This window comes from Protopterus annectens, chromosome 4.part0 (genome assembly GCF_019279795.1).
Source record: "Protopterus annectens isolate FY-2018-M chromosome 4.part0, PAN1.0, whole genome shotgun sequence".
NCBI classification, from domain to species: Eukaryota; Metazoa; Chordata; order Ceratodontiformes; family Protopteridae; genus Protopterus; species Protopterus annectens.
In genome coordinates, this window is record NC_056733.1 from 904,364,317 (window position 1) to 904,376,816 (window position 12,500).

Below are 12,500 nucleotides of genomic sequence, written 5' to 3' on the forward strand. Positions count from 1 at the left end.
CTTCTCCTCCACAGGAGGTTTCTCTCCTCCCTGAGCTCATCTTAGGACACCTGCATTACTCTTTGACAGGTGTACTGCCCCAGCCAGAATACTCGTCTGACACTGTTCCTGGAGTGGGTCTCATTCCCTGGTGCATGGAGCCAGATGTGACAGCCCTGGTGGGGCTTGCTCCCTATATGGGCCCCTGTGACTTCTGCCCTGTCTAGAATCTTGGAAGTACCACCTTCTTCAGCGATCGTGACTCATGCAATCAGGCCTGAGTCTAAACAGCAACTCTGGGACCAATAGAGTACAAACTGAAATGTTCTTACGAGTCAAAACCTAAGATTCATGGCATGTCTGCCTCCTGAGAAGTCATCCCTTAGGTGTGGTTTATGTGTGGTTTAAAGAAGGCACCTAAGTAGGGTATACAAAAGTGCCTCATTAAAAAGTACAGTTTTGTACCTACCATAAATGTAGATGTTCGAAGATCCACATTGCTGCAGTCCTTACATATGGGTAGTCCGCTGTCCTCGGTCGGCCCGAATACCAAAGTATTAGGCTGACGTCGGTCATGGGTGCTCAGATCTGACATCAGAGCGTCAGGGTATAAAAGCGCATGACCGACGTCATATCCTCAGTCTTTTCTTGCCCCAGATGTCAGAAGGCCCTAAAAAGAAAGGCCACAGCCCAAAAACAGGATACCTCCCAAAAACATGCCCAACAACAACCATCACCCAAACCATAAAACCATGCCAAACTACAGAGGGGAAGGAGGGAGGGTAAATTGGACTGCAGCAATGTGGATCTTCGAACATCTACATTTATGGTAGGTACAAAACTGTACTATGTTCTTCATCTCACATTGCTGCAGTCCTTACATATGGGTAGAACCCCAAAGCAGAGGTAAAGGGAGGATGGCAAAATCATAAAGCATTAGGGGCTGCTAAAATGCCCTGTAATATTGCAGTGGCAAATCCAGCCCTAGACTTAGAATAAAGAGGAAGGTGGTAATGCTTGGAAAAAGTATGTACTGAACTCCAAGTGGCTGCTTCCAAAATATCTTTTGTAGCTACCCCCCTTAGAAAGGCAGTAGAAGTGGCAGTAGCTCTAGTGGAATGAGGTCTGATTCCAGCCGGAACCTCCTTACCATGATGGGAATAACAGAAAGAAATACAAAACCCAATCCATTTAGAAATAGTTTGTTTTGAAACAGGTTTTCCCTGAGAACCCAAAGCAAAAGAAACAAACAACTGCTGAGACTGCCTGAACCCCTTGGTTCTGCTCAAATAATAACGTAACTGCCTGTGAATATCCAAAGTATGCAAAATCTTCTCCCCTTTATTTTGGGGGTTTGCATAAAAAGTAGGCAAATGAATAGTTTGGTTCAAGGCCACACTAGAAACCACTTTAGGCATAAAGGAAGGATTAGTACGCAAAGATACCCTATCCTTATGAAAAATCAGAAAAGGTTCCACTGCCATAAGGGCCTGTAATTCAGAAACCCTTCTTGCAGAGGTAATGGCCAACAAAAAAGCAGTCTTCCATGATAAATACTTTAACTCGGCAGTAGCTGCAGGCTCAAAAGGTTGTAGAGTAAGCTTTTCCAACACAAAATTGAGATCCCAAGCAGGAGTAGGAGCTCTACGTGGGGGTCTTATGTTCTTTGCCCCTCTAAGAACTTGCTTAAATAAAGGATGGGAAAATAAAGGAGGGTCACAGTCATAGTGAGCAGAAATGGCTGCAGCATGAACCTTTACCGAGGAGAAAGACAAACCCTTGTCCAATAACTCAGTAAGATATTGAAGAGAAACACTTAAATCAGGCTTGGAAACATCAAAGTCCTTTGCTTTGCTCCAAAGAAAAAATCTCCTCCATTTATCAGCGTAAACTTTCCTTGTACTAGGCCTTCTGGCCTCCAAAATAACATTCAAAACTTGTTGTGGAAGCTGAGACCCTCCAGGGTCTAAAGCAGAATATGCCAGGCTGTGAGATGCAGAGACTGAATCTTGACATTGAGGAAGTGATCGCCCTCCTGAGACAAAAGATGCGGAATCAAAGGCAGAGGCCATAGAGGCTCCTGTACCAAACTCCTCAGCAGTGGGTACCAGTGCTGTCGAGGCCAATCCGGCGCTATCAGAATCATGGATGGCTTGTCTATTCTGGCCTTCATGAGTACCTTGGGAATGAGAGGCAGAGGTGGAAAGGCATAGACATGAAGATTGCTCCAACTGAATGATAGAGCATCCACCTTCCAAGCTGTGGGATGAAACATTTTTGTGCAAAACTTTGGCAACTGGTAATTTAGTGGAGAAGCGAACAGATCTATGTCTGGAGTCCCCCATAACACTGTCAACTTTTGAAACACATGAGGATCCAGTTTCCACTCGTGAGGATCCACAATTTGTCTGCTCAACACATCCGCTAAGGAGTTCTGTGCTCCTGGTAGAAACCTTGCCTGAAGATTGAGGTGTAAACTGAGAGCAGTCTCCCACAAAATCATCGCTTGCCTGCAAAGAGGGTACGAATGGGTTCCCCTTGCTTGTTGATGTACCACATGACAGTAGTGTTGTCTGTTTGAATCAACACCTGTCCTGGGTGAAGTAAATCCTTGAAAGCCATCAATGCAAATTGGACTGCAAACATCTCCTTCAAGTTGATATGCAAATGTTGAAGTCTGACAGGCCACGTGTCTTGCACCCATTTTCCATTGAGGTGTGCTCCCCAAGCCTTGTCCGAGGCATCTGTCGTTAGAATCTGACTCGCCTCTGGTCGGGTCACAGAGAGTCCCTTGTTTAGGTGACATTCCTGAGCCCACCACAAAAATTCTTTCCGAATGCAAGGTATTATCTGAATGACAGTGTCTAGATCTTGGCAGTGTTGTGTCCATACATTTTGAGATACCATTGAAGCTTCCTCATATGCAGTTTGGCATTGGGAAGCACCAGAATACAAGATGCCATGAACCCCAAGGCTTGAAGGACTGTCCTTGCAGTCAGCCTGGACTGTAGAGACATTTGATGGAAATAAAGAGAAAGGCTTCTTTGTTTGTCCGGGGTCAAGAAGGCCATCTGGGAAGCTGTATTCAGTCTCACACCCAGAAAGCACATGTCCTGAGAGGGTACTAGACTGGACTTTGTTTCGTTCACAGAATACCCTAGTCATCTTAACACTACCATCACATACTGTAGATGATGCAGAAGTTCGTCTTTGTGTTGTGCGATAATCAGGCAATCGTCCAAATAAGGATAAATCTGTATTCCTCTTAACCTGAAAAAGGCTATCACTGGAGCCAGAACCTTTGTGAACACTCTGGGCGCAGTAGATAAGCCAAAGGGCAATGCAGCGAACTGATAATGTAAATTTCCAGCCCGAAAACGCAGGTACCTCCTGCAACTGGGCCTGATAGGAACATGAAGATAAGCCTCTTTGAGATCCAGAGGTACCATCCAGTGATCTTTTCCCAACAGAGGTAAAAGCTGTTGTAACGTCAGCATTTTGAACTTCGGAATGTCCAGATAAGTGTTGAGGATAGATAAATCCAAAATTGGTCTCCACGTGTTCCCTTTCTTTGGTACTAGAAACAGGCGAGAATAAAATCCTAGTCCCACTTCTGACAGAGGAACTGGCTGTATAGCTCCTATTTGAAGAAGTAAAGAAATCTGCTTGTGAGCCTCTATCCTTTGCCGAGGAGGAACGTCTGGCATGCCTTTGAAAGGAGGCAATGTATGGAAATAGAACTTGTAGCCTCGGTTTATAATTTCCAATACCCATTTGTCCTGGGTGACTAAAAGCCAGTTTTGCTTGAAGATTGCTAACTTTCCTCCCAAAGGAGCTGCCAGGGAAGAAGAATCTGGCAGCTGAAAATGCAGGTCATTGGGCCTGTTTACGAAAGGACTGGCCCCTGCCCTCACCTGCAGATTGTGCAGGTGAACTCCAAGTTCTAGGCCTGAATGTACTGTGAGCTCTGCCCCTGCCATGTCTAGATCTACCCCTAGACTGAGAATCAGAAGAAGGGTAGGTCCACCCCTTAGTAGGCCAATTTCCACTAAACTTTGGAGGTTGCACCTGCAAAAAATCTTTAACAGTCTGCATGGACTTAGCCTTGTCTTCCATTTTCTTCAAAACCGACTCCACAGGGGGACCAAACAAAACTTCAGACTGTAAAGGGGCATCCAGAATTCTAGTTTTAACATGCTTGGACAAATTCTGATCCTTAAGCCAGGCGTGCCTACGAAGAACTGAACCAGTGGCAGCCACCCTAGAAGAGGCCTGTACAGCATCAAAACCACACTGCAAAGAATGCTTACCCACCTGTTCAGAGACATGTACTAAATCCTGCAATTCTTTACACTACATGCCCTCTGCCAAAGCATCCACTTTAGAGTTTAGCTGAGAAAGGAGGAAATTCTGATATTTCAACATATGAAACTGGCAATTTAAAGCCCTCATTGCTAAAGTAGAAGAGGTATACACCTTCTTACCCCATCTATCCAAAGCTCTAGCTTCCTTATCTAGAGGAACCGGATTCTTTACAACAGAAGCTCTGACACCCTTAGGCCCCTGACTAATAGTTTCTGGGTCCGCCCTAGGACTCTTATACAGATATTTATGAGCCTCAGGCACCCTGTAATACCTGTCCGGTTTAACTGGCGCAGGAGGCAAAGAATCTGGATTAAGGGAAGCCTCGAGAAAACATCTTGAACAATATCCAAAACAGGAGGTATAGCCAAGGGTCTATGCTGTGGTAAAACAAGAATTCCCTAAGCCTCTTCCGTGAATCAGAGAAATCCTGTCCTTCCCACTTAAAATGCTCCCTCATGGAATGCAGAGTTTCTGAAAATGAAAAATCCTCTGGAGGAGAAGCAGAAGGAGTGGAATCCTCTGCATCAGAATCGAATAAGGGGAAAATCTTGAATATCTTCAGCAGAAGAGTCTGAGTCATCTGAGGCCTGATCCAAACTTTCCAACTCTGGCTCCACCCTGGGCCTCTTATCAGGAGGGCATAGAACCTCTAATTAAAGTAATCAAATCTTCTGCCATTTTAAGCATGTGCTTTTAGGCACAGACCCTGAAGTACCTGGAGGGACACCAGAGGAAGGCAAAACAGACCCGCCCTTAGAGGAAGCCTTAGAAATAGTAGCAGAAGGCCTAACCACCTTAGGCATAGAAGGGAGAACAGTAACCTGAGAGGCCCCTTCAGCTTGACCTGACTCCTGTGAGGCCACATCCTGCAAAATCAAAGTTTCCCCTGAGACTCAACAGAAACTTCAGCGGATCCACCTGCTCCACTGTAGTTTCTGCAGAACCGGCGTCCGAAGCGGACGAATCAAGCTGGCTAGGATTCAAGGGTTTGTCATTGCGCTTCTTCCAGGAAGCGGGTGTCGGAGGATCCGACGGCATATTATAATTACACCGCTTACCAAAGACTAACCTAGCACAATCTAACCTTCTTTTTATAGTGCGCTTATTAAACCTAGCACAAAACCGACACCCGACTACGTCGTGGTCCGGTCCCAAACAAGGAATGCAAAGAGAGTGATAATCCCTATGCGGTATCTGTTTCCCACAAGAAATACAATTATTCACTTTTTCTGACATCCGGAAATAACTGAGGCAAGAAAAACAAAAATATTCCCCAACGGGGTACTTAGCCCAACTTGGTTTCGGTCTGAAACTCAGAATACGAAAATTTCAGAACGCCGAACGGCACTTGCAACGCTGCTTCTGCATCGGACCATGCGGCAAAAAAGACTGAGGATATGACGTCGGTCATGCGCTTTTATACCCTGACGCTCTGATGTCAGATCTGAGCGCCCATGACCGACGTCAGCCTAATACTTTGGTATTCGGGCCGACCGAGGACAGCGGACTACCCATATGTAAGGACTGCAGCAATGTGAGATGAAGAACATCTGGTACCCAGGAGCCTTGGAGGGGGCTTGCTACTCCAGAACAAATTGTCACTGGCCTCCAGAAACATCTTCTCCTTTGGGTGCTTCTCATTTCCTCTTGAAAAAGTCAGGAGGAGGGCCACTGGATGACTTGGTGTGCCTGAACCAGTCAAGAGATCTTTAGGGTAAATATGTTTGGGGGGTTTCAGCCTGGTTCTTAATCGTCCACTGCTTCAGACAGGCAGTGCAAGGGAAAGTTGGGCAGAAAAGCTTAAAATTATGGAAATTCTTTTATGTCTAGCAATTAGCATCAAGGTTTAAGGCACTGAGGTGTTAGCAAGCTGCTTCCTGTAAGCCCAGGGGTACAGCGTTTGATTCGTTACACCTACATTTGCATATTGTAAGACTCTTGGCAGATCGTTTAACAAGACTGTGCTCTTGGGTTTCCCCTGAAAAGGGACACTGGTGCCCAGTGGAGTTTACCCAGTCAACCAAATGAAAGACATGAACTAACTTCTACAATCAAGCAGTATAAATGCTGAGAAAGATAAGAATGATCCCCGACTGGGTACTAATCTGCATCTCTGGCTTCAGGCCAACCTGACGGACCGACAACATAGGTTCATAGGTAGGTACTAGGCTATCGGCCTTAGGACCTAAGTAAGCCTAGCCAATAAGGTTCCCTGACTTTCGCCGCCCAAGAAAGTTATTTTCCGGTGCCCCTGTCGAGCAGAGACACAGAAGTGATCCCCGGGGTGTATTTCCTATCTCCCATCCACTCAAGAGTTTTCTTGAAGAGTGTTAATGAGGAGCTCTGCTTGACATAGATGGGTAGCCTGTTCCAGAGCATAGGAAGTCTCTGGGATAGGAATCTATCCATTCAGTGTGTCCTGTTTATTGTGGTGAGAAGGTTTAGGACCCTACAGTGTGTAGCTCAGAGGGATTGGGATTTCTTAAGGTGTAGCATGTCCATCAGCTCTGGGTTTGACATAGCTTTGTATGTTAGGCAGAGATCACCTTGGAGTAGGCGATATGCTACGGAGTAAAGCTGGAGTTTTTTGAGAAGGTCAGTGTAGGGCATCTGTTTGAGGCCGGTAATCCTCTTTGTGAGGTACTTCTGCGGCCTTTCCAGCTGTTGTGGAGGTCTTGTGAGGTACATTCCAAAAGGGGCATTGTACTCTATAATAGGTCTAATGAGTGACGAGTAGAGGGGTACAATAACCTCTTTTTTCCTGGCTGAGAACCCTTTTGTGATGAGGTATGCCATGTAGAAGGCCTTCCTGACCACTGTGGCGATGTGATTATCAAACGAGAGACTACTCTCCACCTGAGTCACAAGGTCTCATCACACATTCAGCGTTAAGTAGACTGCCGCCTATGTGGTAGTTCATGGGTACAGAACTATTACCAAAGGAAATGATAATGCACTTTTTGGCATTGAGCTTGAGGCCACAGCTCTGACTCCAGGCATCTGTCTCAGGGAGGCCCTTCTGTAGGATGTCTACATCATTTGGGGACTCTACTATGGCTCCTAGTTTGCAGTCATCTGCGAACTTCATTAGCTAGAGACCTTCTGTGCTAGCCTGTACTTCAGAGAAGTAAGTATTTTATTTGAAGCATCACTGAAATGTGGCAAGAAAGCTCTGGTGATGGGGCATCCATCGTTACCCCTTAACATTACTGATGTCCTGATGTCAAGAGGTGAGAGAGACCACCAGGTCTGGAATGAGAAAGACAAAAGATCTAGTAGCTAGTCAAAAAGTGAGCCAGAAAGTGTAACAGATGCTATTAGTACACAAGCCCCTGAAAGATGAAACAGTGAGTTATGAAAAACCTCATAAAAACAAAAAAAAAAACGCTAAGTTACCAAAGGTAATCTCAACAAGTAAAGAAAATGCAGGAACAAAGATGAGACATACCACCAAGGCTGTTGTGAGACAAACATGTCACGTTAAAAAACAAATTTTTTAATACAAACAATAAAAAGTAGCATAAAACAAAGTGCTTGTGGGGATAAGCGCTTTCAGTAAAAGCCTTCTTCAGATCCTCACCCATTAACTAACAATTTTTCTTATAAAATGAGTAAGAGCCATTCATCAAGAATCAGGAACAGGCTGGACCAATGAACTTCTCAAACTGAATCATCCATTTAGAATAACACGATGACCAATGAGAAACAATCAGAAGCTATTTCTTCCAGTCAGGAGCATGCCAGTCACAAATTCATTCAGAATCACAGAAGAACCAATCAACAACAAACAATAACATAGGTTCATAGGTTGGTACTAGGCTATCAGCCCTAGGGCCTATACAAGCCTAGCCATAACAATTCCCTGGCTATTTCTTCCCACACTATTTACTTCCCTGGACCCCTGTCTAGCAGGGCGACTGACGTGATCCCCGGGGTGAATTTCCTTTCTCCCATCCAATCGTCAAGGTTCCTTTTGAAGAGGACCAAAGAGGCACTCTGCTTGACATGTATGGGCAATCTATTTCAGAGTCTAGGGAGTCTCTGGGTCAGGAACCTATCCCTCCAGCATGTTTTGTTTATTGTGATGACAAGGTTTAGATCCCTGGAGCGTGTGGCTCTGAGGGATTGGGATTTCTTTAAGTGTAGCATGTCCAACAGCTCTGGGAGTGACATGGCCTTGTATGTTAAGCAAAGATCGCCTCCGAGTAGACGATATGCGACAGAGTATAGCTGGAGTTTTTTTAAGGCGGTCAGCGTAGGGCATCTGCTTTAGGCCTGTGATTCTTTTAGTGAGATATTTCTGTGGCCATTCCAGTTGTTGCAGATGTCTTGAGAGGTACATACCAAATGGGGCATTGTATTCTATAATGGGTCTAATGAGGGATGAGTACTGTGGGACAATGACCTCCTTTTTTCTGGATGAAAAGCCCTTAGTGATGAGGTGTGCCACATAGAAGGATTTCCTGACTGTTGTGGCGATGTGGTTATCGAAGGCGAGACCACTGTCCACCTGTGTCCCTACGTCTCTTATCAAACTTTCGGTGTTTAGTGCACTGCCACCTATATGGTAATTCACGGATACATGTTTTTTCCCAAAGGGGATAACTATACATTTCTTGGCATTGAGCTTGAGCCCATGGCTCTGGCACCAAGCATCTGTTTCTGTAAGGCCCTTTTGTAGAATATCCACATAATTTGGGGATTCAATAATGGCTCCCAGTTTGCAGTCATCTGCAAACTTTGTTATCCAGAGTCCCTTAGTGTTGGCCTGTACTTCAGAGAAGTAGATGCCAAACAAGAGCGGTCCCAGGACTGAACCCTGAGGTACTCCACTTGTCACTTGTCTGGAGTTGGATTTGGAGTCGGCTACTTTTACAGTATGAATTCTATCAGTAAGCCAGTTAGCAACCCATTGGGTGATGTAGGGTTTAATGCCCAGCTTAGAAAGTTTATCTATGATTCCAGAGTGGGGGATGGTGTCAAAGGCCTTGGCAAGGTCTAGATAGGCTGCATGGCCCACCTTACCCTTGTCCATGGCTCTGGAGACTGATTCGAAGAAGTCAATCAAGTTCAGGAGAAAAGATTGGCCCTTCACGAACCCAAACTGGGTGGGGTCCAGTGTTTGAAGACTGCCAATGTCTTTGTTTATAAGTTCCATGATAATACGCTCCATGGCCTTGCAGATAAGGCTTGTCAGACTGATGGGACGGTAGTTTCCGGGATCCAAGGTGGATCCCCCCTTGTGGAGTGGGATAACTGTAGCTGTGCACCACTCATTGGGCACGAAACCTGAGGTGAGGCTATGATTAAACATGACACTTAGGTGAGGTGCCAGTTCATATTGTAGTTCATGTAGTACACAGCCCGGGATGTCATCTGGTCCCATGGATGCTGTATTCTTAGCTTTGGAGAGTGCGTTTTTTACCTGTGTGGCCGTTATTACCGGAATTTGGCAATCTTCCGGTATTGAGATGGGCCATTTAGGGGTGAGAGGGGTTAAAGTTAGCACTGAATCGATCTGCCAGGATATTGGCAATATCCTTGGGAACAGTATATTTAATGCCATTCTGTTTTAGCTCAGAGCAGTTATGAGCATTGCCATTTAGATTCTTGACATAGCTATAGAATGCCTTGCTGTTGTCTTTGGAATCTTTGGCAATTTTATTTTCGTAACTAGCTTTGGAGGATTTTATGAGGGATCTCAGTTTCTTACTGAGGCTGGTAAGGAAGTTTTTTGCATCCTGGGATTTTCCTCTTTTCTGCAACAGTTTCTTCCTTTTGTTGTAAAGTTTGTTTATGGCAGGGGACCACCAGATTGGCTTCTTTTTTTTTGGATGAGAGCATCTTGGTTCTATTTGGGATGGCACGATTTATGCATGAGTGGATGTGCTCGTACAGTGCCTTAGTGTAGGATTCAGCAGTTGAACTTTGAGCTCCCGTCTGCATGGGTGCCATGAAGTTTGTCACTTCTGACTTGAGTAGCATGAAGTTGGCTATGGAGAAGTTTTTTATGGAGGTTTCCTTACTGGGGGGTGGGGGTGGGGGTGGGATGTGGATGTTAAGGGTGATTAGCTTATGCTACTTTTTATGTTTTAAAATTTGTTATACTAAATAGCTGATTCAGTATGACTAGTTCATTGGACCAGCTTGTTCCTGTTTGTTGTTGATTGGTTCTACTGTGTATCTGAATTAATTTGAGACTGGCATGCTCCTAATTGGAAGAAATAGCTTCTGATAGTCTCTCATTGGTCATCTTGTTATGCTAAATGTATGATTCATTTTGAGAAGCTCATTGGTCCAGCCTGTTCCTGATTCTTGATGATTGGCTATTACTCCTTTTATATGAAAAATTGTTGGCTAATGGGTGAGGATCTGAAGAAGGTTTTTACCAAAAGCACTTATCTACCCTAGCACTTTGTTTTATGCTACTTTTTATTGTTCATATTACAGATTTTGGTTTTTAACGCGACGTGTTTGTCTCACGACAGCCTTGGTGATACGTCTTATCTTTGTTCCTGCAGTTATGAAAAACCTCAGTATTTGTAACAGAATCAAATACTGCTTTCCTACTCCAAATTTCACTAATGAAATCTGGAAATGTAAAGTACAGTGACATGTTTCTCATGCTTATTTTTCTGCTTAATCCATAACTATCATGGCAAACAACCGCTTGTACTTAAGTGTCACTCATCTGTCAAATCTATGATGCTCTTAAGTAGTCTTCCCTTGTCAATACAGCACCACCTGCATGTATTCCACTTGTTTGCATTATCAGTAGAACTTAGTATCAGAGAGTAAGTGCTTCATTAGAGAAGTATTAGTACAGCTTTCAGAAGCTAAGCAGATCTGTACACAATGAAACAGCCATCATGTGCTAAGCTGCTGTGTGCATAGCAGAGCTGCACAACACAGCTTGGCATCTGCATACCGTAACATCTGAATCATGCACATGCTGAGCTGCTGTGTACATAGCAGAGATGCACAACACAGCTTGGCATCTGCATACCATAACAACTGAATCATGTGCATGCTGTGCTGCTGTGTGCACAGCAGAGCTGCAGAACACAGCTTGGCATCTGCATACCGTAACATCTGAATTATGCACATGCTGAGCTGCTGTGTACATAGCAGAGATGCACAACACAGCTTGGCATCTGCATACCATAACAACTGAATCATGCACAGGCTGTGCTGCTGTGTGCATAGCAGAGCTGCACAACACAGCTTGGCATTTGCATACCATAATAACAGCATCATGCACAGAGCACCTTGGTCAGGCTGCATTACTTCAACTGTTGCTGGCACAGCACTTCACTGCACCATAATGTGATGCTACAAGTGTGGTGCAAGCAAACAGCTGGCATGAACAAATATTTCTTTGTTCTTGAAAACAATTCAAGGCAGAAAGTGCCTTGAGGAGCGACCACTTCAAGGATAAGTAAAAGTGGCTGCAGGGAGGTGGAATGTGAAACTGCAGTTAGCAAAAAAGGGATCCACTGTTTTTAGCATTCCAGATCCTAAAGGAACTATAAACAAATAATAAATCAATGTAAGGACATGAAAAAGGATGTCATTCTGCTACTGCTGATACTCTGAATTGTAACAGGTCTGTGTCACTGCACTTAATAAACCCATAAAATAAGCAGAAAGGACAGGCACACAGTTCAGAAAGAAACAGCTCCACTTAACAAAATGACTGCGAGTGTCACTCAACGTTGCTTCATGACAGGCTGTAGTTGCTAATAGTAGAATTGACATGAATCATGGAGGGAGTTTACTGCTCCATATGGATAAGTTAGGCCTTCCAAGAGTTGGGAGCACCAGACATCCGGTTATTGAGGGAACCAAAGAGGCCATGGCAGCTGAAGACACAAAATAAATGCAGCCTCAAAGAAAAAATTCCATAATACACTACTCCGCAAGTATTTACTATGGAAAATAAAAACATGGGAGTGAATGAACAGCAGAAATGTCTGAGATTTTGATAAGAGGGGGATTACAGTTATGATCTACTTATGAGCTCCATCCTGTTTTGTTGATTTTGATTCAACATCCTCACCTGAAAAAAAAATGCAAGTCTGGGCAAAAAAGACAGCGCTCCCAGCTCATATCTGCAAAAATGCATAGTGCTTACTGAACTGAATACAATAAATAAA

The 12,500-nt window shown here is 44.4% G+C and overlaps 1 protein-coding gene across 1 annotated transcript in view; it reads right to left on the reverse strand.

Moving 5' to 3' along the window:
- The window catches only part of DEPDC5 (DEP domain containing 5, GATOR1 subcomplex subunit), a 2,513,958-nt gene that overhangs the window by 1,787,969 nt on the left and 713,489 nt on the right, over positions 1 to 12,500 (reverse strand). The window lies entirely within an intron of this gene.